At 43.4% G+C, this 27,105-nt stretch overlaps 1 protein-coding gene and 2 long non-coding RNA genes across 14 annotated transcripts in view; 1 reads left to right on the forward strand and 2 right to left on the reverse strand.

Moving 5' to 3' along the window:
• The first annotated feature begins 1,424 nt into the window (after window positions 1–1,424).
• Window positions 1,425–27,105, forward strand: part of KDM4B (lysine demethylase 4B) — a 165,998-nt gene continuing 140,317 nt past the window's right edge. For 6 of the 12 annotated variants that reach the window (XR_010594959.1, XM_005281166.5, XM_065578686.1 and 3 more), the window contains exon 1: window positions 1,425–1,597. The gene's annotated coding sequence lies outside the window, so the exon portion shown is untranslated. The remainder of the gene's footprint in view (window positions 1,598–27,105) is intronic. The other 6 variants (XM_065578685.1, XM_065578687.1, XM_065578688.1 and 3 more) reach the window with 3 other exon arrangements.
• LOC135977458 (uncharacterized) lies at window positions 2,453–4,056 on the reverse strand. Its single transcript, XR_010594961.1, has 2 exons — window positions 3,485–4,056; window positions 2,453–3,289 (listed from the first exon to the last, which is right to left on the reverse strand). It is a non-coding gene; the product is annotated as an uncharacterized LOC135977458 (long non-coding RNA).
• On the reverse strand, window positions 22,463–26,079 carry LOC135977459 (uncharacterized). Its single transcript, XR_010594962.1, has 2 exons — window positions 25,504–26,079; window positions 22,463–25,203 (listed from the first exon to the last, which is right to left on the reverse strand). It is a non-coding gene; the product is annotated as an uncharacterized LOC135977459 (long non-coding RNA).

Genomic DNA, 27,105 nt, shown 5'->3' on the forward strand with positions numbered 1-27,105 from the left:
GAAAATTGAAGAGCAGGTGCATATGTCTCATAACCATGCTTGCTTGGTCTCAGCAAAAAAGATATTCCTGTTGCTGCATGCTGTGTATTGCATAATATCTGCAAGGCCAAGGGGGAAATGCTATTACCAGGTGGAAAGGTGCTGGCTTTTGAGCAGCCTGAGACAAGACCAATTATTGGTGTTAAGTGCTGTGCAGGTAAGGGAAGTGTTAAAAGCATACTTATGGTATGTGGTACCTAGCCAGTTACCTAATTTATCAGTTGTGGTGGTGGGGCATTTGTATCCGTGTTGTATGACAGAATAAATCTGGGTCTTCAAACAAAACTTTTTGAATTGCATTATAAATGTTTAAAGTAAAATCCTGGGGGGGGGGGGCGGGGGGGTATGCTGCTAGTCCTACTCCAGGTGTTGCTGCAATTTAGATGTAGTCAAAATTGTTGTTCTTGTAGACTAGACTGAACTTGGATGGAAAGGATACTGGGGCAGGGAGGACAGGTGTCGCTGGAGTGAGTTCTTCAACCCTTGGCAGAAAGAATAGTTAGGCGCTACGGTCTATTCTCCCTTTAACTACAAATAGATGGGAGTGGGAAAGATCCCTTAGAAAAGCTGCACTATGCAGCTTTTTATCTGGATTAAATTACTTTCTTTTCCTGCTGTGCTAACAGAGGAAAAGCACAGTTGCAAGCAGGAAGTATTTGTAATGCTGGGGGAAACTTGCAGTTGGGACCTGCACTTACTTCTCAACAGCGTTTTTAGGGTACAGGGGGTTGGAAGAGAATCAGGTGCGGGTGAAGGGGTGGTGGCTTTACCAGGGCACTGTGCCTAGCGCTGCAGCAGATGTGTGCGCGCACAGGGTGCCGCCTGGCTCTCTACCTTACCCTTTGCCCGCTGTTAATGGCTTTCAGGGCAGGCCCTTAGAGACCTACACGTTCAGAGGGGGGTAGGGCGAGAGAAGAAGGAAGGTGTAGCCCTGCCTCAGTCCCTCCTCTCCCTGGGGACCAGCCCTTGGGCCCCTGCCCTATTGGTGCACAGAGCCCTGCAACCCCCCTGCTTGCAGCTGTGCGGCTCCTCACGTACTCACTTCCCCGCAACTGAGCCTGACAGCAGGGAAGGGGGCGGAGTGACGGGCATCTCAACCAGCCCCTCCCCGCGCGCTTCACCTTCTCTCACCCAATAGCAACGTCGCAGGGGCGGGGTCGTCTCGTTCCTCGAGCGGGTTGGCCGAAGGCCGGTGAGTGGCGTGAGCGCAGGCCATGGGCCTGCCTGATTCGGCTCGAGGGGTGGGCGGGCCCTGTCGGAGCGGCCTCTACCACTGAGGAAGCGCGGTGGGCTTGTTGTGCGGCAGAGAGGCCGGGGAGTAGCGGACGCCGCCGTCCGTCACGAGCGAGTCCACCAGTGGGCGCGGAGGTAGGGGCGGCCGGGGCCAATCAGGGAGGGAAGGGGGCGGGCGGCAGGTGCTGGCTGTGGGATATTGCCAATATCCACCCTCAGCCCCCTTTCCGCTGTACTCCCCCGCCCCCGGGCCGCGCCGCGCTGTGCTGGCTGGGAGCTGCGGGGCGGCCGCTGAGCAGGGACCGGAGACCGGCCGCAGGCTCAGGTAGGGCCCCGCCTGGGGGACGGGGAGTCACCTCAGCGGCCTGGCCTGGCCTCTTCGGCCTGGGGCCCGGGCTCCACCGCCGGGGCCAAAGCTGCCCCCGCTCCCCCCCCGGTCACGGGACCCGGGCCATCCGCTCCGCCTCCCCCCCGGCTCGGAGCAGCTGTTCTGCCGTAGCGACTCGGCCCGGCCACCGGGGCTTCCCCCGGCCCTCCCGCCGCCCCCTGCTGGGGGCCGGGGCCTCGAGCCTGCGCCCTTCGGGGCCGGGTGCCCCCTCAGGCGCTGCCCGCCCGGGGTGGGGGGAGCCCGTGCGTGGGGGGGGGGGCGTCCCCGTCTCGCTTTGTCTCGGGGGTGCCTCGCTGCTGCTATTTTAGGACCGTTAACTGCGCTGGCTGCGCGGAGCGCCCCCTCCCCACCGCCCGCTCTTCGGCTGGGCCAGGGGGCTCGCCTCCCGGGGAGACGCGTCCCGCCCCCGCGAGAGCTGACGGATCGTCCCCCAGTCTGCCCTGGGTGGGGGGTAAGGCTGGGAGAGCAGTGGGGGGGGGGGAAGGATTGGCAAGCTGGGGGGGAGGAGACGGTGGCGAGGGAGCCCCCCCCCCATATGTCTGTTAATGTCTTGTGAAAATGGGTGGGCGGTGGGTGGGCAGGATGTGCCAAGGCCCCAAATGTCTCTCGATGGGCCTGTGCAAGCCCCGGGTCTTTGAGGGAGGAGGGGGGTGTGTGAGTGGGTTTGTGAACAGTTGTTACATGATGGAGGATTTATTGATGCGGCGAATAGTAAATGAGCTGGTAAGCGATTTACAGCAGGATTTTCCTCTGTGAAATGAGATGTTCGTGTTTGTGTCTTGGGGGGGGGGGTTGTTTTGCTTTTGGTAGCTGCAGACCGATCTGTGGTGTACTTTTAATATCTCACTAGTTCACCAGAAGCTCTTATTTAGTGGAAATGTGGGTTGTATTATTGTGGTACTGGAATTGGCACCGTCTAGGAGCAATATTTAGACTTTTCGGTTCTAATAATATAATCCCAGTGTTAATGGAAATGTCCTTGTTTATATTTAGAAATTTTTGCCCTGCAATGTTTGCAGCACAAACATTGCAGCTCTGTGCTGCTGAATGAGAAAGTGAAAATGGTTCGCTGGGTAGTTTCCAAACAGATCCTGAGCTGGGAGTGGTCTGCAGAGGACTAGTTTGTTGGTCAGATAGTACTGTCCTCCCCTTGTTTCTAGCTGATAAATTGTGTTTTACAAATAACTAGAAATATATGAAATACTTTTCTGTCTCAGTGGTAGTATGTGATTACCAATAGATGGGGAGGTGGGCAATCTCTACGGTTGAGTGTGAATGAGTATGTGTGTCTTGTGGACAGTCTGTTAATTAAACTGTGATCTAGCCTGCCAAAAAGTTTGGTAGCCCCTGAACTGGAGAACTTGGATTCTTCGAGATGAAAGTGTTACATGGAGATGGAGGCACAACATTAACTGTGAAAAGTAAATTGGATTATACATATGCTTTTAGTTTTAAAGTGTTAAATTTGGGCAAAAACTTGGTTTTAGAATAGTTGTGTTTTTTCTCTGGCATTTTATATCTCTTGTAATGAACAAATATGTTGTTACACATATGGATATTACCTCAGTGTAAAATCCAGACCTCATAAAATTCAGTTAGCAACCCATTTCACAAAATGAGGATCAAAACCTCATTAAAGGTTTCAGAGTAGCAGCCGTGTTAGTCTGTATCCGCAAAAAGAAGAACAGGAGGACTTGTGGCACCTTAGAGACTAACAAATTTATTAGAGCATAAGCTTTCGTGGACTACAGCCCACTTCTTCGGATGCATCCGAAGAAGTGGGCTGTAGTCCACGAAAGCTTATGCTCTAATAAATTTGTTAACCTCATTAAAGAAGCTCTGCCAATTTGAAGTTCAGCCTGTTTTTGTTTTTTAAGTGTTAAAGGTTAGAGGTTCTGCTTTAGCCTTTGAGATTCCCTTCTACTTTTTGTAGCTTTATGTTCCCAGTTACCTGTTTTAAATATTTGTGTCCTGCTGCTGTGTGTGTTAATGGGAATGTCATATGTAAGATGCAGGAGGTAGTTGTCCCGCTGTACTTGGCACTGACGGGGGCTTAGCTGGATATTGTATCTGGTTTGGGGCACCATGCTTTACGAAAGATGTGTCCAAATTGGAGAAAGTCAAGAGAAGAGCAACAAAAATGATAAAATGTATAGAAAACCTGACATGAGGAAAGATATTATTAAAAAAAAAACAACAAACATGCCCAGGTGTGTGTGGTTTTTTTTTTTTTTTTTTTAAGTCTTGAGAAAAGAGGGCAGTGGGGGATAAGTGGGCAGCAGAGATAACTCTTCTGATAGGTTAAGGACTATTATAAAGATGATGGTGATTGATTGATCTTCATGTCCACTGAAGGTAGGACAAGAAGTAATTTGCTTAATTTGCAGCAAGGGAAATTTAGGCTAGATATTGGAAAAATGTTCATACTTTTAAGGATAGTTAAGTACTGGAATAGGCTTCTAAGAGAGGTTGTGGAATCCCTGTCATTGGGGGTTTTTAAGAACTGGTTAGACAAAACAGCTGTCACGGATGGTTTAGGTCCTAAACCATCTCTGACAGGTGTTTGTCTAACCTGTAAGTATACTTGGTCCTACGTCTGCATGGGGGATGCTGGACTAAGTGACCCATCGAGGTCCCTTCTAGCTATACAATTCTCTGTTTTTGTTTTGAACTGAACTGCTGTTGGATCAGATGTAACAGAAATGTATGATAGCCTGCAACCCACACTAGGGTCTCATCCTTTACCACTGTAGTTCTCAACTTTCTAGACTACTGTACCCCTTTCAGGAGTTTGATTTGTCTTGCACTTTGATTTGCAAGTACCCCCAAGTTCCACATCACTGAAAAACTATTTATTTGTTTACAGTATCAGAGGGGTAGCTGTGTTAGTCTGAATCTGTAAAAAGCAACAGAGGGTCCTGTGGCACCTTAATTTGTTTACAGAATCAGACAAAAATACAAAAGTATCACACTATTACTGAAAAATTGCTTTTCTCATTTTTACCATATAAGTATAAAATAAATCAAGTTAAATATAACTTTTACTTGCATTTCAGTGTATAGTGTATATAGAGCAGTATATAAAAATCATTGTCTGTATGAAAGTTTAGTTTGTACTGATTTCGATAGTGCTTTTTATATAGCCTGTTGTAAAACTAGGCAAATATCTAGATGAGGTCATGTACCCCCTGAAAGACCTCTATGTACCCCCCAGGGTTATGCATATTCATGGTTGAGAACCACTGCCTTAACAGATAGGGTAGAAGTGTGGGTTACTTACTGATTTACAGATCATAGCAGGCACCTTGAATGATCAAAAAGAAATTCAGGTATTTTCCATATTCAAAACTTGAACTGTTCTTGTGGAATAACCTTTTGGAGGAATTTTAATGATTGGGAAAAACTGGTATAGCCAGCCTTAGTGGATAAGCACATTGGCTGTGTGATTTCTGGGAAATTTATCAGCAGTTATATAGTTAATAGTTTTCTGGTAGGATAATCAACTGATATGGTAAACAATGTCTTGGCATTTAAGTGGCCGTAATTAGGCTACAAAGTTTACACCTCATTAAGATGAATAGGGAAGTTCACACTTGGTGATGTTGTTTCAGTCTGTCTTCCTGCAGGCTGAGACAACCATGCATCAGTTAACACATTGTGGAGTGTCTTTGCAACCATAAGGGCTAGATACTTTTGAATTTTTTTAATTAAATGGAAACACTGGGAACATAGAAAAATCTGGGAGACAATGAATGAGTTTCCCATCCCCTTCTCCACTGACTTTTGAATGTTTTGGGTTGAAATATAGAAAGTGCATTGTAGTAGCTGACCAATGTACTCCATTGGTTACCTGCTTGCATCTATGAGCAGCAGTACATACAATATAATGTCCTTTAGCTGTCACCTATATTCCAAATTGAATTTCGCAGTCTAAGAGTGAGAGATTCATTTAATACGGTTAGAAGCCATTATGGTTCTCTGTAGCAATGCAGGATGGTGTGTTTGAATAATAGGTTTATAATCCATGTGCTGCATTATGTACTAAATCCTAATTTAAAAATTATTGCATGTAAAATCTGAATCTCAGATGTTAAAGCCAGTTTTAAAATACAAAGTAATGATTTATCTTTATCATGGGCTAAGTACAAAATCCTCAATCACTAGTTTTCTTGGCAAATATTTTCTGTCACTGGTAACGTATACAGGAGGCCAGACTAGCTGGCCTTAAACTCTATAAATAGAGGTGTTTTTTAAAGTTTGTTGGATGAATCAAAAGTTTACACTACTCTTGGCCTGACTTCACAGGATTTCAGAGCAAAGGGATTAGCTGTAGTAACTACAGTGAGGATGCTATAAAGAAGGTAACACACTGTCCCCCAGTAGCAATGTACTTGGATATACTGTCTATAGCAGTGGCTCTCAATCTTTCCAGACTACTGTACCCCTCTCAGGAGTCTGGTTTGTCTTGCATAGCCCAAGTTTCACCTCACTTAAACACTCCTTATATACAAAATCAGACATAAAAATATGAAAGTGTCACAGCACACTATTACTGAAAATTTGCTTACTTTCTCATTTTTACCAGATAATTATAAAATAAATCAATTGGAATATAAATATGGTACTTAACATTTCAGTGTATAGTGTATATATAGAGCCATATAAACAAGTAATTGTATGAAATTTTAGTTTGTACTGACTTTACTATTGGTTTTTTATGTAGCCTATTGTAAAACTAGGCAAATATCTAGGTGAGTGGATGTACCCCCTGGAAGACCTCTGCAGGCTACCCCTCGTTGAGAACCCCTGGTCTATAGTAAACCATTGTTGAGAGGGATGGCATTTTACCATCTTGGATTTGTTCTACTGGGATAATTCTGTTTGCTACTCAAGTTTTTTCTTAGTCTTGGACCAAATATTACCTGTTGTTTGCTCAATTTATGAATATGGCTGTAAGATTAGTTAACAAATAGGATATGGTGGTAGGATAAGTATTTAAATTTATACTTGTATGGTTTAAAAATCATATTTCATTTTATAAGTTGTGCAACTCCATAATTATGTACTTGTTGGATGGCTGAAGGCACTAGAAAATACACCTATGCTTTATTGTGCTGTTTTGGTGTAAGAAGATCTTTGGTCTTTCTGTGCTTAGACCATGGAGATGGTTTGCAACATTTCCTCTGCACTTTCACACCAATTACTTTGGGTGGCTAGTATATTCATTTTCCCTATCCCCAAAGAGACAGAACTGGTTCACAGATGTTATTTTTAAACTTGATTTTGGAGTCATTGTATTTGAAGCTGCAGTTTGGTGAAATACAAGGTAATCTTGTTTGCAGTTCAGAGTTCATCAAGAGCCTGCCTTGAAATGTTTGAGAACTAATGCTGCTAAGAATCTGCAAGATAATGTGTAGAGCACTAGAAGAGAGCTCAGTAGGACTCAGGGATCTTATGTCTTCCTATGATATTTTAAGAAATTTTGTGATGTCAAACAAATACGGCAATAGTTCATTGTTGGCCTAACAACCAGCATTTTCTTGCGTCATTAATGCATATATTAGGGTTTGAAGCTGTAGACTCGAGAGAACAGAGCTGCTTATTAAAGCTGAATTGGAGAACTTTATCTTCATAAGAGATTAAGGGAACAGGGATGCTGTCTTGCTGCCTCCTGTGTGAAATTTATGCTGCATATATTCGTGTCTTTGCTTTTGTTTTTTTCTCTTTTGTATCGAAGGCACCTTTTTTTATATTGTTTTCTGAGAAACTAGCTTTCTTTGTTCCAGATTTTGTTTTAACTTTGGGTTTGATTTGCAACTCTTCCTACAACCCTAACTTTTAAAATAGGTATATGAAATTGAAATTCAGGAAACAAATTTGTATAATGTCCATTTGAAAACTGTTTTTACATTTTTCCTCACTGCAAAGCTAATATGTGTAAAAACTATCTTAATTCATACTAATTCAAATGCTTTTTGATGCTTTAAAGGTTTCTTCCGCAATAGTATTTTACTGAGGTATATTTAAAGAGGCAAGTAGAATACACTCTGCTTCTAGGTCCCCTCTTTCTCTCCGCAGTCTTGTACTCATGCTCTGTCTTTTTCTGAGCTGATCATTTTCTGGCAGTGCAGCTGCCGTAAAGCTTGGAATCTAGGTCAGTGTGTCACACCCATTGTAGGCAGGGCCTATGAGTATCCTGTCTACGAGAGTGCAAATAAGAACTTGAGTTCATAGGACAGTAAAAGCATTTATTAAAATCTCATGCAATGAACAGTAAATATCTGAAGTTACAACCCCATGGACTACCAAAATCCAAATTGACCAAATTGCTGAAAATGTTATTGCAGGATTGTAATCATGGTAGGGTTGCTGAAGGTGGGCTGTTGGGAGTTAATCTTTATGAAGCTATTCATCTGCTATAGGAGTTGCACTGAGTGGTGGAGTAATTAGGTTATAATTGTGTAAAATTATTTCAGGTGCTATGATAGACAGGCAAACCGCAAAAAGAGACTGTAGATCACCTCAACATTATTAAGTTTGCAGCACTCTAAACTCTGAATCAGGTGCTGTGGAAAGAACTTAAAATTATTGCTCTAAGTAGGAGTATAAGTAAGATGTACTAGACTTTTCAAGTTACCATGCCAAGGGGAAGAAGCTGCCCCTTGGCATTTGAAGTGGAGAATCCTGAGGGCTGGTCGACACTACAATGATAGGTCAGCTTAACTATGTTGCTTGGGGCTGTGAAAAAAATTCACTCTCTATGCAGTGTAATTAAGATGACCTAAACCTCGGTGTAGACACTGCTCGGTCAACGTAAAAGTTCTTCCAAGCATCTAGGACAGGGGTCGGCAACCTTTCAGGAGTGCTGTGCCGAGTCTTCATTTATTCACTCTGATTTAAAGCCTCACATGCCAGGAATACATTTTAACGTTTTTAGAAGGTCTCTTTCTATACATCTATAATACAACAATAGTTTAGTTATATATGTAAAGTAAATAAGGTTTTTAAAATGTTAAAGAAGCTTCATTTAAAATTAAATTAAAATGCAGAGCCCCCCGGGCTGGTGGCCAGGACGTGGGCAGTCTGAGTGCCACTGAAAATCAGCTCGCGTGCTGCCCTTGGCACGCATGCCATAGGTTGCCTACCCCGATCTAGGATAACTGCTTCTCAGAGAGGTGTATTTTACTACAATGATGAAAGAACCCCTTCTGTTGCTGTAGTGTCTACACTACAGTGTCTTGGCAGGGAGCACTGTAACGTTCCTAGTGTAGACATTCCTTCATGTTGTGGTGTTTGTATTCTGGCTAAGTTCATTATCTGAACTGCTTGCATTATGAAGAAACTAGGACCAGGGTTAAAGTATAGCACCCAGGGTAGCAATGCACAGTAGTGTTTAGGCTTCGTAACCCCTTCCTTTACTCTGTGTCAATGTTGCTAACCTTAGTGATTGTTTTGCCAATTTGGGCTATTCTTCAAATGCCTTTTGGTAACAAAAGATATTGAATCAGCAACAGCAGACATTTGGGGCTACAAATTACTGTCTTGTGACAAAATTTGGGCAGTTTTACTTAGAGCCCTGCTGCTCCCCAGTTGCTGTTCTGCGGCCATCTGGTGGCCTTTTAAATGAACAGCTATTGGGGCACATTCACAGCTGGACCAAATACACCTTTCCCAATCAGCAAAAGCCATGTGGTATGTGCACTGTTGGGAACAGCGCCCCATTAGCCATAGCAAAGCAGAGCTTCTAACTGGCTGTGGGTTGGATGCCGTTGGACAGGGAAGCAGCCAATAGGAAGGCCGGGGTGGAGTATAAACCTGGAAGTGGCTTTCATGTGACTCAGTATAGTGGTGGCTGCTGTACCATTTTGCGAGCCTCTGTGTTTTTTGGTCTTTCAGTGATTTTGGGGCTGCTTTGTGTTTATCCCTGTACAATTGCTGTCAGCCAGAAGGCAATTCTTAGACCCGCAAACTGCTTTATTCTCTATAAGTGAGTGTATGCAAATGAATACCATGCCTTGCACAAAGGCAGTTAACTTTGTATATATTTATGTTCTGAATCCTAACTCTTGGGTGTCCTCTGCATTAGGAGGAAAGGTGCTTCTTTCAGTTGAATTAGCTAAGTTGAACTACTTTAACTCAGTTCTTCTTGTCGGATGTGGGGCTTGCCAAACCAATTTGCAGCAGCCTCATCAGTGATGTGCAGAGCCCTAAGACCACCACCAAATCTGGTCTGAATCTAGTTATAGTGATGTGAGACATGTGGCTGTGACCAACAACAGACAATGTGGGATCCTTTCATTGGTCCCAGGGGTAACGGCTGGCTGCATGTTGATCCTTGCCTGTTTGAAATTGTTTCAGAAGAGCCCATTAGTGGTATGGCAAATCAAAGCTGGCTACATGCATGGTCAGGTCAGTTATAAGATACTGATTTTTTGATGTCAGCTGCAGACCATTCTTCATGCCATGTCAGCAACACACAGAAATCTGGCCATGGAAAGTGGGTCCACAATGGGTGCCTTGATGACAAGCACACTCTTGGGTGGTCAAAGAGGTTTGTGTATAGTGGTATACTTGGGTTTGCTCTGATCTTCTCAAACATTCTGGCTGTAGCATCCTCACAGTGGAGGAGTGATGTTGCATAACACATGGAGCCATGGTACTGGTATGGGTCAAATTGTCCCAGTTACGATGCTCATGGTTGAGTTATAGTGAGACAAATGGAGCCAGACTGGAGCATAGAATTGTGCTGCAAAATAACAGGGCTAAACTGGGTGATTGCAGAGTTTGAACATTTACTCATGAAGTGAAGACCAATTTGCTTAGAAGGTTATGTGATCTCACCTTAGCTGCAGTTTTCCTCAGGTAGTTAAGATGTGTGTGGGATCTATCCAAGGTTATTCTGAGGTAAACTGGGTGGGATTCCTGTTTCAACAATTTCTGTTGTTTAACTCAATTGAAAACCCCAGTTAAACCCAATCGAGTTGAGTTGTCTCAGCTGAACTAACTCAACTGAAAAACTTCCCCCACCCACATGCTCCCCCACCCTCCCCCCATCTAGACAATGTCTTGGCTATGGAGTGAGCTAATGGGACTATTGCAGTATGCAGTTACCTGCAGTTGGGACTGCACCTGGTCCTAGATTCGGTCTATTTATGAGGCTGCTGCTTCTCTTTATTCTGTTAAACCTCTTTAGGCTTTCACCTATTTCCTGTAATTTTAGGGGAGAGTAATAGATATTCATTCCTCTTGGATCTGGGTATGAATTTAGTTGAAATAAACTCTACAGTCCTGCTTCTTATATTGATAAGATAGTATTTAGTAATTTTATTTTACTATAAGTTACATTGCGGTCACAGTTAGATTAAAATGTATAAAGCACTTTCTGCTTTTAAACAGCTGCTTTGTTTGTGGTTTCAACTTTACGTGGTTTTACTTCATGTTGAAGTAATGTTTAAAGAACTGTACATTGTTCTTGCCATATTCAAAAGGAAGCTGTTGAAGGAATTGCAGCTATTAATGTAACCTTGCATTATTTTACTCATATCTCATTCCCTGCTCAGTTTCAGTATAGTGAAATCCACAATTTCTGAGACTTCCTCATGGGTTTCCCTGTTGCTGTATTTTATGCAATTTTGAACTTTCTTGAAAGGAAAAAATAAAAAAACCTAGCTAAATAAAGTGAAATAAATCTAAAGAACTGTTTTGCATTTTCACACCAAGTACGTACACAAGACAGATGCCAAAAAGAGAATGGGTATTTAGAAATTTGGTCACTCTTTTTAGTGTACGCACAGGAGGAGGGCTCCCAGAATCTTTAGCCAGGTTCTTTGAATATTAACCTGATCCTGAATAAGTAACATATGATGTAGTAAGTTTAACATTTTATTGTAACGTTGCCTTCCTAAAAAGTGTATTAAAAAAAAAATCCACACCCCTTTTAAAAAAAAACCCAACAAACAAAACAAAAAACTTGTGCAGCCAGACAGATACTTAATAGTACTAAGAGGTGAAAACTTCAATTGTTTATCTTAGTGGGCAACTAACTTTAAAGCCTGATCATGGTTACTTAATTGGTAACCTAACCTTTAATTGAAAATCTTAAGAAACTTTAGTGGATTATCTATCTATCTAGATCTAGATATTAAAAAAAAAAAAAAGGGGGGGGGGGAGACTTGGACCAATGTAACTAAATAGGTATAAATCATGCTTAAACTGATTTAGTTATTGAGCTAACCTAAATCAGTATAAGTGCAGGTACATTATTAGTTTGCATCAGTGTAACTAAAATCAATGTTATGCCAGTACAAGTTTTTCTTAAGCCTGTTAACTGAGGCTTGGTTTACATTTAGTATGGGTATTCTACTGTTGAGAATAGCCCACTTCCACTTTCATTGAATTGTCTCGTTAGCACTGATCCCCCACTTGATAAGGCAACTCCGATCTTTTCATGCACTGTGTATATATACCTGCTGACTGTATTTTCCACTCCATGCATCTGATGAAGTGGGTTTTAGCCCACAAAAGCTTATGCACAAATAAATTTGTTAGTTTCTAAGGTGCCACAAGTACTCCTCATTGTTCTTGTATACACTGAACACGCTGAAATTCTCCCTGCCCTTGCATTAGCAGCAGTGGAGGTTCACCAATAATATTGATGGTAGGGTACTATTACAAGCGGAGCTTCTGCAGCTGCTGACATGTTAATGACTTATTACTATTTATTATGTGTATTACAATAGCATCTAGAGGTCTTGACTAAGATTAGAACTGGATTGTAGAAACATAGCAAGGCAGTCCCTACTCTAAAAAGTTTGCCTCCTATATTTGTCTATTTAAATTGTAAAACAGAGGCACAGAAAGGGGAAGTGACTTGCCCAAAGTACTGCAGAAGGTTAATGGGAGGTGAGATTAGAGGGGGGGGGGGTCCTCTGGGCTCCCAGTGCAATGCTTTAGCATTAAGCCATGCTGCCACTGACTCTCATCTAGACATGCTTGAATCCGGGTTAGATGACACATGGTAAAAATGCTAACAGCAAATCTACGCTATTGCTCCCACTGTTGTAACTGTTGCCTTGTTAAAACAGGAAAATATACAGGCATAATAATAATGCTGTATTAGTACTGGTGTAACTCCCTATGTGGACATACTTATTCTAGAATGAGCACCTTTTTCTGAGTTAGTTTGTCACTAAGGCACCTTTTTGAAGAAACAACATGAAACTGACATAATTGACAGTTTCACTGCTGCCTGCAGGTTTGGAGTAGCAGCAAGGAAACTGACCAGGCTTGTTTAGTCTGCTCTGCTGCTGTTTGGAAAAACTACCAGTTAGAGCAATCACAGGAGAACTGATTGTCTGCAGACTAGGGAGGACAACACTGCATTGCTTACCAGTTGTTCATAGTATCAGAGAGACCTTTCCAAATGTGAAGTCAAGCAACTTAATTTTTTCAAGTCATTATGTTGAAGGGGCTTCAGCCCATTTCAGATATTGCTGTGATGTGTGAGAGATAAAAACTTTAATAGATCTGGTTGGATTGGTGCATACTAATTCTCATGGAAAAACAAAATTGTCAGGTAAGGAGTGAACTTGCTCATCCAGCAACCTGGATGGCAAAATTAGACTGGATGCTTTAAATATCTGTTCAGTTTCATGCTTTTCACTGTACAAAGCTGCAAAGCTTGAATCACAAACAATGTGGGAATGTTCAAATCCCAAAATACTTGAATTGAAACTGGAAAAAAGTTCTGTTAAGCTTTTTTTCAAAAGTTGCAAGTTGAGCCTACATTATTAGTATTTATTTATGTTAACTAATAACAGATCAATAAGGTGAGTGTACATGGTGGTAACCTCCATTACTGAAGAGTACAAGACATACCTTAAGGAAGAAGGTCTGAGTGCAATGTACATTTTTTTAGCCTTAGAACTAATACATATTCTGTAGTTCTAGTGATTTGTGTGTGTGCACTTCTTGTATGAGAGAAGAATCTTAAATTTTCAATTATCTGAGCTATTTAGACTTGGCATTGTTATATCTAATCACCTTCTCATGTTTTTCAGTAATTGGGGTTCCTTGTGTTCTTTATTTCAAGTTAGAGCAAATTGTTCTTGGACTAGATATGCGTGTCTCCTTTAAAGGTGTATAATTCACTGTTTTCAGATTCTTTAGGTAATGTAATGAGCTGTGAAAGTTAATTTTCTTAATTGTTGATGGCACTTCCACCAGACTTTGACAAGTGCAGTGATGTTGTCTGCATTGATTAGATTAAGTGGTTAGTAGGTTCAATGCTCTGTAATAAAAGGACAGTTGTACTGAAGAACGCCAATAGTCTTGTATCTATTCTTAAGTGAGTACAAACTACAGTTAGAGACTGTTAGGGGCTTTTTTTTGATGGGAGGAACAGATAAGCTCCTCGAAGGCCTTAATATTTTGCATTGCATTGGTACTCCTCTCTAGAGAAAAGGTATGTTTCTTCGCAGCTGATGCTGCTAAGGCCTGGTCTAGGCTACAAAGTTAGGTCTATGTAAGCTGCCTTGTATCATCCTAGTTGTGCATGCGTCTAGACTTAAATGTGTCTCCCACAAATGGAAGTGCTCCGTTACAGCGACGCAGTAACCGCATCATCACCCTGAGTTCCACTATGGATGTGTATGAGGAACCGGAGTCGCAGGCTCCTGCCGTGACCATTGAGGAGGAGGAAGATGGGGGAGGGCCTTGCTATGCCACAAACCAGGATCTGTTTGAGACTCCACCGCTGTCTAGTCAGTCCCAGTAGCTGAGCACGAGTGTGCCTGATGCAGGAGAAGGAACCTTGGGTAAGTGTGTAAATGTATTTCCTATTACAGTAATGTACTGATGGTGCCCCCAACTTAACAAGAAACAGCTATCAACTTCTTATTTATTTATTTATTAAACAGCTGTTTCGCAGTGGGAAGCCTGGGAGTGAGGGGGAGAAGCAGGGAAGGCGCACTTAAGGGAGCATGCGGAGCAGAGGTGAGCTGCCGGTGGGTGCAGAGCCCCCACCAATTTTTCCCCATCGGTGTTCCGGCCCTGGAGCACCCACGGAGTTGGCATCTATGGTGCCACTCACTCAATGATAACTTTGGCAGACACCATTGTAATAAACAGGCTAGTTGAATATGGGCCTGGGCAGCTCTGGTACGCCAGCAACAGCTGTGCTCTGTGCCTTTGTCATACTCAGGAGTGAGATGCCAGCTAACATCACCACTGCCTGTGGAAAATGGTGTCAGTTTCCAGTGCAAATGCCCAATACTCATATATTTGTGCAACAGCCTCCTCATTTTCCCTCACTCCTGGCAAGCACTCCAAAGCAGAAGTGTCAGAAGCATTTCTTGTTTAAAATTTTAGGTGATTGAGGGACGGGAGTTCTGTGTCTTAACTTTCACTTTCTGTTGTGACTCTACTGACAATGGTACCTCTGCGTTTTACCTGTAGCTGCAGCTGCTGTTGCAACCTTGAGGGATTGCCCTTCCACAGCCGCGGAGCATCTGAGCCAGATAAGGAGCAGAAAGGAGAGGACTTGGGATGACCTGTTCAGTGAGATCCTGCAAGCCAGTGCTGCATCAGACCACAAGCAGAGGGCTTGGAGGGTGAATATTGCAGATTTTGTGGAGAAAGGCCCAGGTGTCCTGTCAGGAAAAGGAGAGGGAGATTCATCAGGACATAATGAGGCTTTTCTAGCAGCAAACACAAGGTTCAACAATCCCAAGCTTGCCTCTCTTTGCAGTCCATTGAGAACTCCATTATAGCACCTCCCTACACCCCCCTCCACATTCCATGTGGCATCAGGGGCCCCGTCCCTTCCCTCCCACTCCATGCCAGGGGACATTCAGCTTTACATGTGCTGACTTGTGAGAGCTGCAGTTGCTGTATGTGTAGTTAAACTTGACATGTATGTTGTTTCCCTTCTTAAGCTGTGTTCCGTAAATGTATTAAGTTTTTAATGTATCTGCTTTCAACTTGCACAGAATTTTTTTTGTAGTGGTTTTGTTACTCAATAAAATTCTATTGTTTGGAAAATAATTAATCTTTATTAGTTCTCACATGGTACAGAATGCCTAGCGGTACTGAAAGCGCACACATTTGTTTTAGTGATACACAACTCATAGTATCGGTGTCAAAAACAGTTTTGCGGTACTTGCTGTTTGTTTATGATTAATAGATGCATTGTCAGCATCACATTCCTAGATGTACACCAAGTACCATGCAATTCCAAACAGGCCCCAAAACAGCAGGGCCAGGTAGAGCATAGTACACCACAGGACATTACTGTGACTCTGTTAGTGTTTGTTCAAAGGCTTCCCTGAACCATGTATTTCCTCATTGAGCTCTTCTAATAGCCCTTGTGCCTGGCTGTTCAAACTCGGGAGACAGCCTCTGCACCTTCACCCTGTGGCAACTTTTCCATCTTTGCTTCACAGCTATGCAGGAGGTTACAGCAGGCAGCTATAACCATTGGCAGGGTGTTGGTTTTTTTTCTTCACTGAGGTCCACTTTTGTGAGTAAACAATGCCAGTGGCCCTTCAGTGTACCAAAATCACATTCAATTGTCACTCTGCTCCTGCTGAGCTGGTAGTTGAATCTTTCCTTGGTGCTTTCAAGGTGGCCGGTGTACGGCTTCATGAGCAAGGGGGTAGCCTAGGCCCCCAGGATCACCACTGGCATTTCAACATCACCAATGGTGAACTGCTGGTCGGGACAGAAAGTCCCTGCTTTTAGCTTTCTGAACAGTTCAATGTTCTTAAAGGTGTGGGTGTCATGTACCTTCCCCTGGCCAGCCAGCACTGATGGTGGTGAAGCATCCCTGGTGATCCACCAATGCTTGCATGAGTATAGAAAAGTAGCCCTTTCTGTTTATGTATTCCGTGGCAAGGTGGTCTAGTGCCATCTATTCCTTCACTGCAGTTCGGGAACCTCATGGCTGCAAATTCATCCTCTATGTTCTGACCGTTGCCTAGAATCACAGTCCTGCATAGCAGAAGACAATTAATGGCCCTGCACATTTGCATGGAAATGGCCCTCACAGTGGATTTTCTAATTCCAAAATGACTTTCCACTGACCTGTAGCAATCCAGCATTGCAGGTTTCCACAGTGTGATCATTGCTCACTTTTCCACTGTCAGTGCCGCGCTCACTTTTCCACTGTCAGTGCCACTCTCACTCTGGTCTCCCTGTGCCGGTCGGCTGGGGCAAGCTTGATGCACATGTCCGGGAGTGTGGCCTTGTACATAAAAAATTCTGCAGCCGCTGCTCGTCATCGCAAACCTGCATTACGATGTGATCCCACCAGTCAGTGCTTGTTTCTTGTTTTTAGAATCAGCACTCTACCATCTGCAGCTGTTCTGTGTACACCAACAGCAGCCATGAATTGAGTATTGCTGTGTCCCAGAGAAGTCTGGTCTCCACAAAATCATTGTGTTTCCCCAGTGATTTGGTTTTTGTGGGTCTGCAAATGCTGGAGGATTGTGTGTCCTGTGCTTGCAGCAGTCATGACAGCAGTGCAGAGCTTTGCAGGCTTCGGTTAGATGAGATGGACAGTGAGGAGGCCCATGAGGGTCCAGGGGATTTTTAAAAAGGCATGAAAACTATGGGATATGGATGACCTTATGGGATGGAGAAAGTTGATGCTGGGAAGTTGACCCTTTGCTACTAGTCACCCATGGCTGGGAGCTCATGTTCAGCTGATTATCCACCACAACCCCCAAATCTTTTTCAGTCACTGCTTCCCAGGATAGAGTCCCTCATTGAGTATGGCCTGTGTTCTTTGTTCCTAGATATTTACATTTAGCTGTATTCAAACATACATTGTTTGCTTGTATTCAGTTTACCAAGTGATGCAGATCACTCTGAATCACCAACCTGTCATCCTCGTTGTTTACTACTCCCCCCCCCCCCCAACGTTAAAAAGTGTAGGGCCAAGAACCTGCCGGACCCACTGGATGCACACCTGCTTGATGACATCCCGTTTACAATTACATCTTGAGACCTATTGGCCAGTTTTTTATCCGTTTAATGTGTGCCATGTTAACTTTACATAGTTCTAATTTTTAAATTAATGTTGTGTGGTACCAAGTCAAATGCCTTACAGAAATATAAATGTTACATTAACACTGTTACCTTTATCAACAAAACTTGTATTCTCATTTAAAAAAAACACCAAGTTAATGTGATAGGATCTATTTTCCATAAACCCATGTTGATTTGCATTAATTACATTACCCTCCTTTTATTCTTTGAGTCCCATATCAGCCACTCCATTATCTTGCCTGGGATCGATGCCAGGCTGACTGGCCTATCATTACCTGGGTCATCCCATTTATAATTTTTAAAAATTGGCACAGTATTAGCTTTTTTTTTTTTTTTTTTTTTTCCCAGTTCTCTTGAATTTCCCTAGTTCTCCAAGACTTCTTGAAAATAAGCACTAATGGTCCAACAAGCTCCTCAGCCAGCTCTTTTATAATTCTTGGATGCGAGCTGTCTGGACCAGATGATTTAAAAATGTCTGACTTCAGAAGATTCTGTTTAACATCCTCTAGAGACACTAGTGGAATGGAAAGAGTGTTATCCTCTCCACATGATGAGACTATATCCTCTGTTTTTCCCCAAATACAGAACAGAAATACAGTAACTCTTCACTTAGTCGTCCCAGTTAACGTTGTTTCGTTGCTGATCAGTTAGGAAACTTGCTCGTTTAAAGTTGTGCAATGCTCCCTTCTAATGTCATTTGGCAACCGCCTGCTTTGTCCACTGCTTGCAGGAAGAGCAGCCCGTTGCAGCTAGCTGGTGGGGGCTTGGAACCAGGGCGAACTGGCAGCCCCCCCATCAGCTCCCCACTCCCCTAAGTTCCCTGTGCAGCAGCTGCCCAGCAGGCTAGCAGTTGCAGCTGTCCCTCTCCCCACCGCCATGTGCTGCTCCTGCCCTATGCCTTGGAGCTGCTCCTCAAGACTCCTGCTTGCTGTGGGGAGGAAGAGGGGGGGGGCTAATGTTAGGGTGTCCCCCTGCTTCTGCACCCTGCTTACCCCATCTTCCATAGAGCAGGGGGGACACACGACAGGGCTCAGGATGGAGGGAGCTTGCTGGCAGCAGCTGCGGTCTCAGCAAGCTGATCTAATTAACAAGGAAGTGTACTTAAAGGGGAAATGTGCATCTCTCTCTCACACATGGTGTGTGTGTCTGTCTGCGATGCAGTCTCCCCTCCCTCCATTCCTGCTGCTTTGTAGAGTGAGAGAGTTAACCCTTGAGGGCTCAGCTACTTGCTAGTTCATTAAGACATTCCCTGGGAAATATCCCACCCTCTGACTCCTCCACCTCAACCAAACTTCACAATCAGCATCACTGTGTACCAATATTAAATTTTGTTTAAAACGTATACTCTGTGTGTGTGTGTGTGTGTGTGTGTGTGTGTGTATATATATATATATATATATATATATATATATATATAGAGAGAGAGAGAGAGAGAGAGAGAGAGAGAGAGAGAGAGAGAGAGAGAGAGAGAGAGAGAGAGAGAGAGAGAGAGAGAGAGAGAGAGAGAGAGAGAGAGAGAGAGAGAGAGAGAGAGAGAGAGAGAGAGAGAGACAGTCAGTCAGTCAGTCAGTCAGTCAGTCAGTCAGTCAGTCAGTCAGTCAGTCAGTCAGTCAGTCAGTCAGTCAGTCAGTCAGTCAGTCTTTTGTCTGGTGAAAAAACAATTCCCTGGAACCTAACCCCCTCATTTACATTAATTCTTATGGGGGAAATTGGATTCGCTTAACATCATTTTGCTTAGTCACATTTTTCAGGAACCTAACGACAACGTTAAGTGAGGAGTTACTGTATTTACTGAATACTTCTGCCTTGTCTGTGGTGTTGATAATTCTACCATATCCATCTAGTAATGGACCAATACCACTGGAAAAACTTTGTAAACTCACAACTTGCACATGCTCAGTAGAGACTTCTTAAAGTTTAACAACTAAAATCTCCATTGACTCCATCTGCATTGAGGATACTCCGGCATCTCCCAGATCCTGTGTGTGACTGGACTGGGTATGTGCCATCCTGGCAGAGTGACTGATCATGCTCCAGCACAGGGCTACAGAGCTGAGAATGACTTTCCCTGTAATTGATGCTCTGCCCCAGGAAGGGGCAGATATTGGAAATGAAAGCGTGGAGTTTGTCTTCTGTGTTCTGTGACCACCCTCAACTTGCTGTCCCTCAGGTAGCAGAGCGGGGACAGAAGGCAGACTAGGGCTTGGGAAAGGAGTGGATTGAGACAAGGATCCTGGTGGGACTGGGACTGGCTGGCAAGGAGACTGAGAGCTGGGGAGAATGACAGACTGGGGCTGTGAGCTAGGGAGGGAAGGGAAGGGGAGACTAGAACTTGTTGGGCAAGGAGACTGCGAGCTGTGGGGGGCGGGGGAGGTCTCTGTGATCAGTAAAGGAAACAGGAGCTGTGGGGGGAAGATGGGACTGGGAGGAGGGTGGGGAAATCTGATGAGGGGGTATGGGGGGAGACTCACTGATTCCTAGTGGCAGGGGGAAATGGGCACAGGGAGAAACAGTTCTGACAAGGAGTTAGGATGCGGGAGAACTGGGACAATGTGCAAGTGAGGTGTGGAAGACTGAGATTGGATGAAGACCCCAGGAAGGGAGACTGGGGCTAAAAGCAAGTGTGGGGGAGAGGCGGAACGAGGGGAGGGGAACTGCTACTGAGTAGGCAAGGAGACTAGGATGACAAACCTGATGAGTGGGGACGGAACTGGATGTGCAAATCTGAGGAGGAATGCAGATGCTCTAGTGTGAGGTTTGCCATATGCTCTTTGGTTGTCCGCAAACTTTAGTCACCACTGGAAGGTGTTAATGACAAACTTGTGCTCCTCCATATTGGCCTGGCTAAAGGTCATTATGCTTTTGTCATCAGCATAGGTGCACCAATAGTGATCCATCCAGATGAGGATAAGGAGGATTTCTGCCAAAACCTTGATAGCAGCATCAGGGTGGTCCCATGTAATCTCTAGGTGATTTTAATGGCAGGACTGGTCATGACTATACAGCATGGGGCAATGTGATAGGGCATCATGGAGTTGGTAACGTGGGCTCTCACAGCTTGCTAATACGTTCCAAATGCAATGAATACAACCTTGTTATCACCAACAATGTTTCAATAGGCCAATAAGCATAAGATGACCTGGATGCATCCTTGTTTAAAACACTGATGTGATCGGTTACATTATTGTTTGGTGAAGAGATCTCCAATGTCAGACTCACTCGTGTCATGAGAGGCTTCAGCTGCTGGTCAGACCATAGATTTATAAGAAGTCAACTGTCTTTCAGTACTGCTCTAAAGCAACATAGACAGTAACTAGTGGGGGAAAAAAATCAATATTTCAAGCCTGGAAAACTGAGACAAACAGTTTTAATTCCAAGAGAAAATCATGGAAGTATTTCCCTCAGTTATAGCATTCTCAGTGGATGTTGAGGCATGCTGGAAACATTTTTGGGACACTACATATTATATGGCTGGTGAAGTTCTTGACTTCATGAAGAGGAAACATCAGGATTGGTTTGATGAGGATGATCCCGAAATATGTCTGCTCTTGAATTCACTGCATGCTATCCATTGAACACATAGCAGACAGAGATTCAGCATCCAGGAAGGCTGCATATCATCAAGCAAAACAGATGGTTAGACCAGACTTTGGCAAATGAAAAGCCCGTGGTGCGAAAAGAAAGCAATGGAATTAAAACTGGCAGCAGACAACGAAGACACCAAAAACATTTTTGCTGGCCGTAATGCTGCGTATGGCCCCAAGTGCAATGGGATAACCCTCATACAAACTGTGGACTGCAATAGACTCTTAGGGCTGGTCTGCACTAGAAAACTCGTTTGACCCCGGTATGTTGCTCCGGGGTGTGGAAAAAAATCCACACCCCTGAGAGCTGTAGTTGAGCCGACCTAAATTTGTGTATGTGGAGGAGATGGATTACCTACACCGATGGGAGAACCTCTCCCGGTGGTATAAGCTGTGTTGCTGTAGCTTTTCAAGTGTAGACCAGCTCTTAGTTGACAAAGAAAACTTGACTGAAGGATGGAACGTTTTAGTTAGCTTCTCCATCACCCTCCCAGTGCTTCTGAGGAATCAAGCAATGCTCTTCTACAACTCCTATTAAAAGAACTTGTGCTTGTCCCCCGCCTTATGAGAGACCATAATAGTAATCATGCAGATGTCATAAATGAAACCACCTAGATCAGATGTCTTTCCAGCAGAGATCTATCACAGTGCAAGGCACCTCACATGGCGCTCCTGCGTTACCTGGGAATGAGAATCGATGCCACAGGATTTCAGGGATGCCAGCATTGTTCACCTCTATAAATGTAAGGGTGTCAGGGCAAACTGCTAATCCCTGTAGCTCTTCCCTAGTCTCTATTGCTCAGAAAATTCTTGTAGGGGTCAGACTGAATATAGTGAATACCTATCTTGTGAAAACCATCCTCCAGGATTCTCTGTGGATGGGGCACTATAGACATGATCATCACAGCCCCCTAGGTTCAGGAAAAGAGCTGGGAGCAAAACCGTGGTCTTTGTATGGTGTTGGACATAGCTAAAGCTTTTTACTTTGTAAATTGTGAGGGACTCTGGAAACTTTTGTTCATATTTGGATACCTTGCAAAGTTTTTCTGTCATTTGGCCCTTCCATAATGAGGATGATGGTCACAGTGGTGGAAACTAGTGAGATATCGGACCCCTCTCCAGTCACCAGTGGGTCTAAGCAAGGTTGCAGGCTGGCTCCCACACTTTTACATCCTTTTTGGCTATGCTTATGGATTAATTTCATGGCACTGATAGAGGATTTATCTATTTCCACGCTGCTGAGAAGTTGCTCAATCCGGAGTGCTTCTGTGTTTGCACAAAAGTGGCAGATTTACTCATTTAAGGGGCTTTTATTTGCTGAGTGAGCAGCCAGTGTATAATCATCAATTGATGACATTTAATTTATAACTGATCACTTTGCTTGTGCAATCAGTCATTTTGGCTTCACAGTCAGCCTAAAGAAAACTGAAATACTGTACCAACCTGTGCCTGGGGATGTGCACGCCTACCCAGTTATTAAGATCGATGACGTGCCTCATAAGTCTGTGGACAAGTTTTGCTATCTAGAGAGTATGCTGTCTCAGAATGGTACTATTGATATTACTCACCATATAGCCAAGGCCAGGTCTGCATTTGGAATGCAGTCACACTGCCTATAGAATGATGGAGTTGTCAACATAAGCACTAAACTAAATGTTGGCAGTGTTGTTGTAGTAGTGTCGGTCCCAGGATATGAAAGTCACAAGGTGGGTGAGGTAATCTTTTATTGGACTGACTTCTGTTGGTGAAAGAGAGACCCACCTTGTTTCTCACTAAACTAAATGTCTATAGGGCAGTTGTGCTTACAAACGCTTCTGTATGGTTGTGAGACATGGACAGCAGGTCACTGCCACATTAGGAAACTTGATCAGTTAAGTCTGGTCTCTTTGCAGCGTCAGATGGGTGGGACAAGATTCCCAATATCAAAATCCTTAATTGTTGTTGCATGTCTGATGTACAAATTATGCTCATAAAAGTTCAGCTGAGTTGTCGAGCAATCTCATTTGACTCGAACAGCCAAGTGATCAGCTAAAGACAGCCACCCAGTCTCATGGTGGCCAATGCAAGCAATATAAAGACACTCTGAAGTTAAACTTGAAAGCATGTCAGGTTTACCCTAACAACTGGAAAGCAACAGCCATGAGAGGGCAAGGTGGCAGGAATTTTTCATGTCATAGAATCATAGAATATCAGGGTTGGAAGGGACCTCAGGAGGTCATCTAGTCCAACCGCCTGCTCAAAGCAGGACCAATGCCCAGACAGATTTTTGCCCCAAATCAGTAAATGGCCCCCTCAAGGATTGAACTCACAACTCTGGGTTTAGCAGGCCAATGCTCAAACCACTGAGCTATCCCTCCCCCCCTCACCATTAACCGCTTTGAAGCAAGGCGCATTACATGATGTGCAATACACGAAGAGCACAAACAAGGGTACAACAACCTGCCGTGGTCTTGGACAATTTTGTCTGTCCCACATGTAGCTGTTTGAGGTTCTTGCGTTGGTCTGACCTTGCATATGGGTTCAACTAAAACGTTTGCTGAATCTTCATACGTTGATGTTGCATGAGACTCCATTATCACATAGGAATAAGCGTGGAGGAGGATAGGAATAGATGTATGGAAGGGCTAGGAGAGTAAGGGTGGCAATGATAGGACCGAGGGACAAGGATTGGAGGAAGTTGGGACAAACAGCAAGTCAGCTAGCAGAATGTCCAGAGTTCACGCGTGTGTTTTATTTTATTAAAAAAAAAAAATGGTAGAACTGCTTTGTTTTTTTTTCTCTCTCCCCAACTAAACTTTCTTCAGTCTAATCAGTCCCTTGAAAGGTCCAGCCATATTTCAACTAGATCTGGTGTTTTTGCAACAGATCAGAGACATGGTCACTCACCATTACTGCTAATAAATGGTTTGGTTTAGCTCAGTGATACTCAGACTGAGGTTCATCAGCTGCAAGTGGCTCTTTAATGTGTCTCCTGCAACTCTTTGCAGCAAATGATATTAAAACACGTGATTTAATTATTAACCAATAAGCGTGCTTTTACTGTGTTGTTAACCAATTGTAGTTGATATAATACTTGGCCAGTCATTTTGCTGTGAGAAATATATATACACTAAACATTTCACCAGTTATGCTGTTTAAATGTGAATATATTGTACTATAGTAAATGAAATAATGAATTCACACTACTGTGGCTCTTTTGGGTAATGTTGAAGGTGAATTTGGCTCCTGAACCACTGAGGTCTGGGTATCACTGGTTTAGTTTGTGTCCAGGCAGCAGTTTTGGGACACTGTGAGCTCATTAGCACATCCATACCTATTTTATACCTAATCATGTGTGTATCTGGGTTAGCTATCCCATAGCAAACTTCTAACCCATAGGGGATAAAGTGCCTGCAGGACATACACACAGGAGCATCATCAGCCCATGAAAACAATGCATTCTGGGGATGGCCTACCACACAATGCCAATAAATGGTTACAGACTTGGTTAAAAGTTGTAGCATGAATTGTGACCCAGTCTCTCAAGAAGTGGGCCATGTTATGGTCAAATTTGGGAAACTGTTCTATTGTGGTTGGGGATGTAATGAAATTATGACTTCACAGGAGAGAAACAAAGCTGAGTAAATGAGGAAAGGGAAGAAGATTCAGTAGTTTTTATTTTTAGTGTTTATTTAACTTGATGACTAATGAACACTGTGGAGAATGTTTTTTTCTAAAGATGCAACAGCCTCTTACCCTCCACCACTTGAATTATGGCTTGAGAGCTCACAGTACACATGCTCAGAAACTCCCAAGAGGTCCTTCAGCAAACTCAGAGAAGACCAGACTTGACAGTCCTAAGGGGCAATTTACCAGTGTTACTCCTCCTGTGTTGACATTCTTCTTTCCCTGTGTAGATCAGACCTGATATTTCTAAGGCCTTGGCTACACTTACCGGCAAGTTCGACGGCTGGAAATCGAACTTCTGGGTTCGACTTATCGCGTCTAGTCTGGACGCGATAAGTCGAACCCGGAAGTGCTCGCCGTCGACTGCGGTACTCCAGCTCGCCGAGAGGAGTACCGCGGAGTCGACGGGGGAGCCTGCCTGCCGAGTGTGGACCAAGGTAAGTTTGAACTAATTCGAACTAAGGTACTTCGAACTTCAGCTACGTTATTCACGTAGCTGAAGTTGCGTACCTTAGTTCGAATTAGGGGGGGTAGTGTAGACCAAGCCTAAGTTAAGAGAAACAGGAAAGTCAGATATTTTGCAAACAACTTTCCAGATGTTCATACAACATAAATAGGCTTTGAAGGATTTGATTTTTATTGGTAAACATTAATAAGCATTGAGTTCATGGTACATACTCAAACAGTGCAAAAAATTTCCATTGGTAATAATTGAAATTTACTGATCGACAAAGCAAGAATAGTGCTGCTTAAAACTTAGTTTGATTTTAAGATTATTTACTTTGACATAGGATGTTGACAATTTGTGTTTTAACTGTTATAAAGCTGTAACTGCTTGAATCTCAGCATCTAGTATCATTAAATAATTATCTGACCCTCCCATAATTTCCTGCATTGTGAAAATTTAAATAAAAATAAAGCCAATTAAAACACACTTTTATGCAGCTGTAAACATTTAAATAGATTATAAAAATGCTCAAACATTGATATGTCTAAATTATAAAACAAATTCAGCGAAGTCTTAACATAAATGAAAAGGTTTTAAGCCCATTTAAAAAAAACAAAAACAAAAAAACACATCTGTTTTTGCTAGCATTGTTTCCTCCTTGAAACTGCAAAACTTACGATGCTATGGCTTGCTGCTTCAGCTGCTTTCTTGCTCGTCCAGTGTGATTGGAAGATGGTGAGCAGCCAGCAGTGAAGGGCGGTGTACAACACAACAGCAATTTTCAAAGCAGTTGTAAAGAAAAAAACACTGTTCTCTCCACCTCAAAAGCCAGATGTCTGAGTGCTCCGTTGGAGCGTCTGTGCTTCTACTCATGTAGAACAGCACATGGCCTTGGTTGGTAACAGGATGTTGTTTACATACAGGTGTCCCTCTGCTGATCCTTTTGTAATGAGAAATGAGAGAACTGACTCCCCTGGCCCTCATGGGTTCTATAGTTGGCGGTTGTAATAGTTTGATTAGGTTAACTGGCTGAACATCAAGTATTATCTGAGATGTCTGTTAAGATTCTCATTAGAAAAGTGACATCAGATTAAACGTTATGAAAAAAATCCAAGGTGCTTTGCTCATTCCTTTTGTGTGACGCTCCAGGGCGCTGGACACCATTCTCTTGCTTTTTCTGGGGAATTCACAACTGTGATAGATGAAATAACCTCCCATGCATAAGACTAGTCACATTGTTGTTACAGTTTCGCATACGCTGTTAGTTATCCTCTCCTGGCAGATCGAGCGGAAAGCAGAATGATGGGCAGGAGTTTTGAGAGAAGATGGGATAAGAGCTGGCTAAGAATACTTACATTGCAGTCAGGGAACTATAATAAAGCTGCCTAAAATGGGGAGGCATCCCTGGAACAGATGGTCTCAACAGCATTAGCATGGATTCTCCTCAAGAAGGCACTTCCTGAGTCCGTGCCCTATGCCAGGATCTTTTAGGTCCGTTTTTAAACAGTGCTAGTACTGGACTTGAATTTGATTTTCTGCTTGCGCAAAGAATTTTTGTGCAGTTTCCTGATTCACTTTTGGGTGAGAATTTGCGTGCTTTTGTAAACCTCATCTTGAAATTTATTCTTGTGTTGACTCGTCATCCCTGGTTTGAATTCAGTGCCAGCTTGCTGTGCTTTCCTGGTAAATGGCATTTTCCT

Source organism: Chrysemys picta, chromosome 25 (assembly GCF_011386835.1).
Source record: "Chrysemys picta bellii isolate R12L10 chromosome 25, ASM1138683v2, whole genome shotgun sequence".
NCBI classification, from domain to species: domain Eukaryota; kingdom Metazoa; phylum Chordata; order Testudines; family Emydidae; genus Chrysemys; species Chrysemys picta.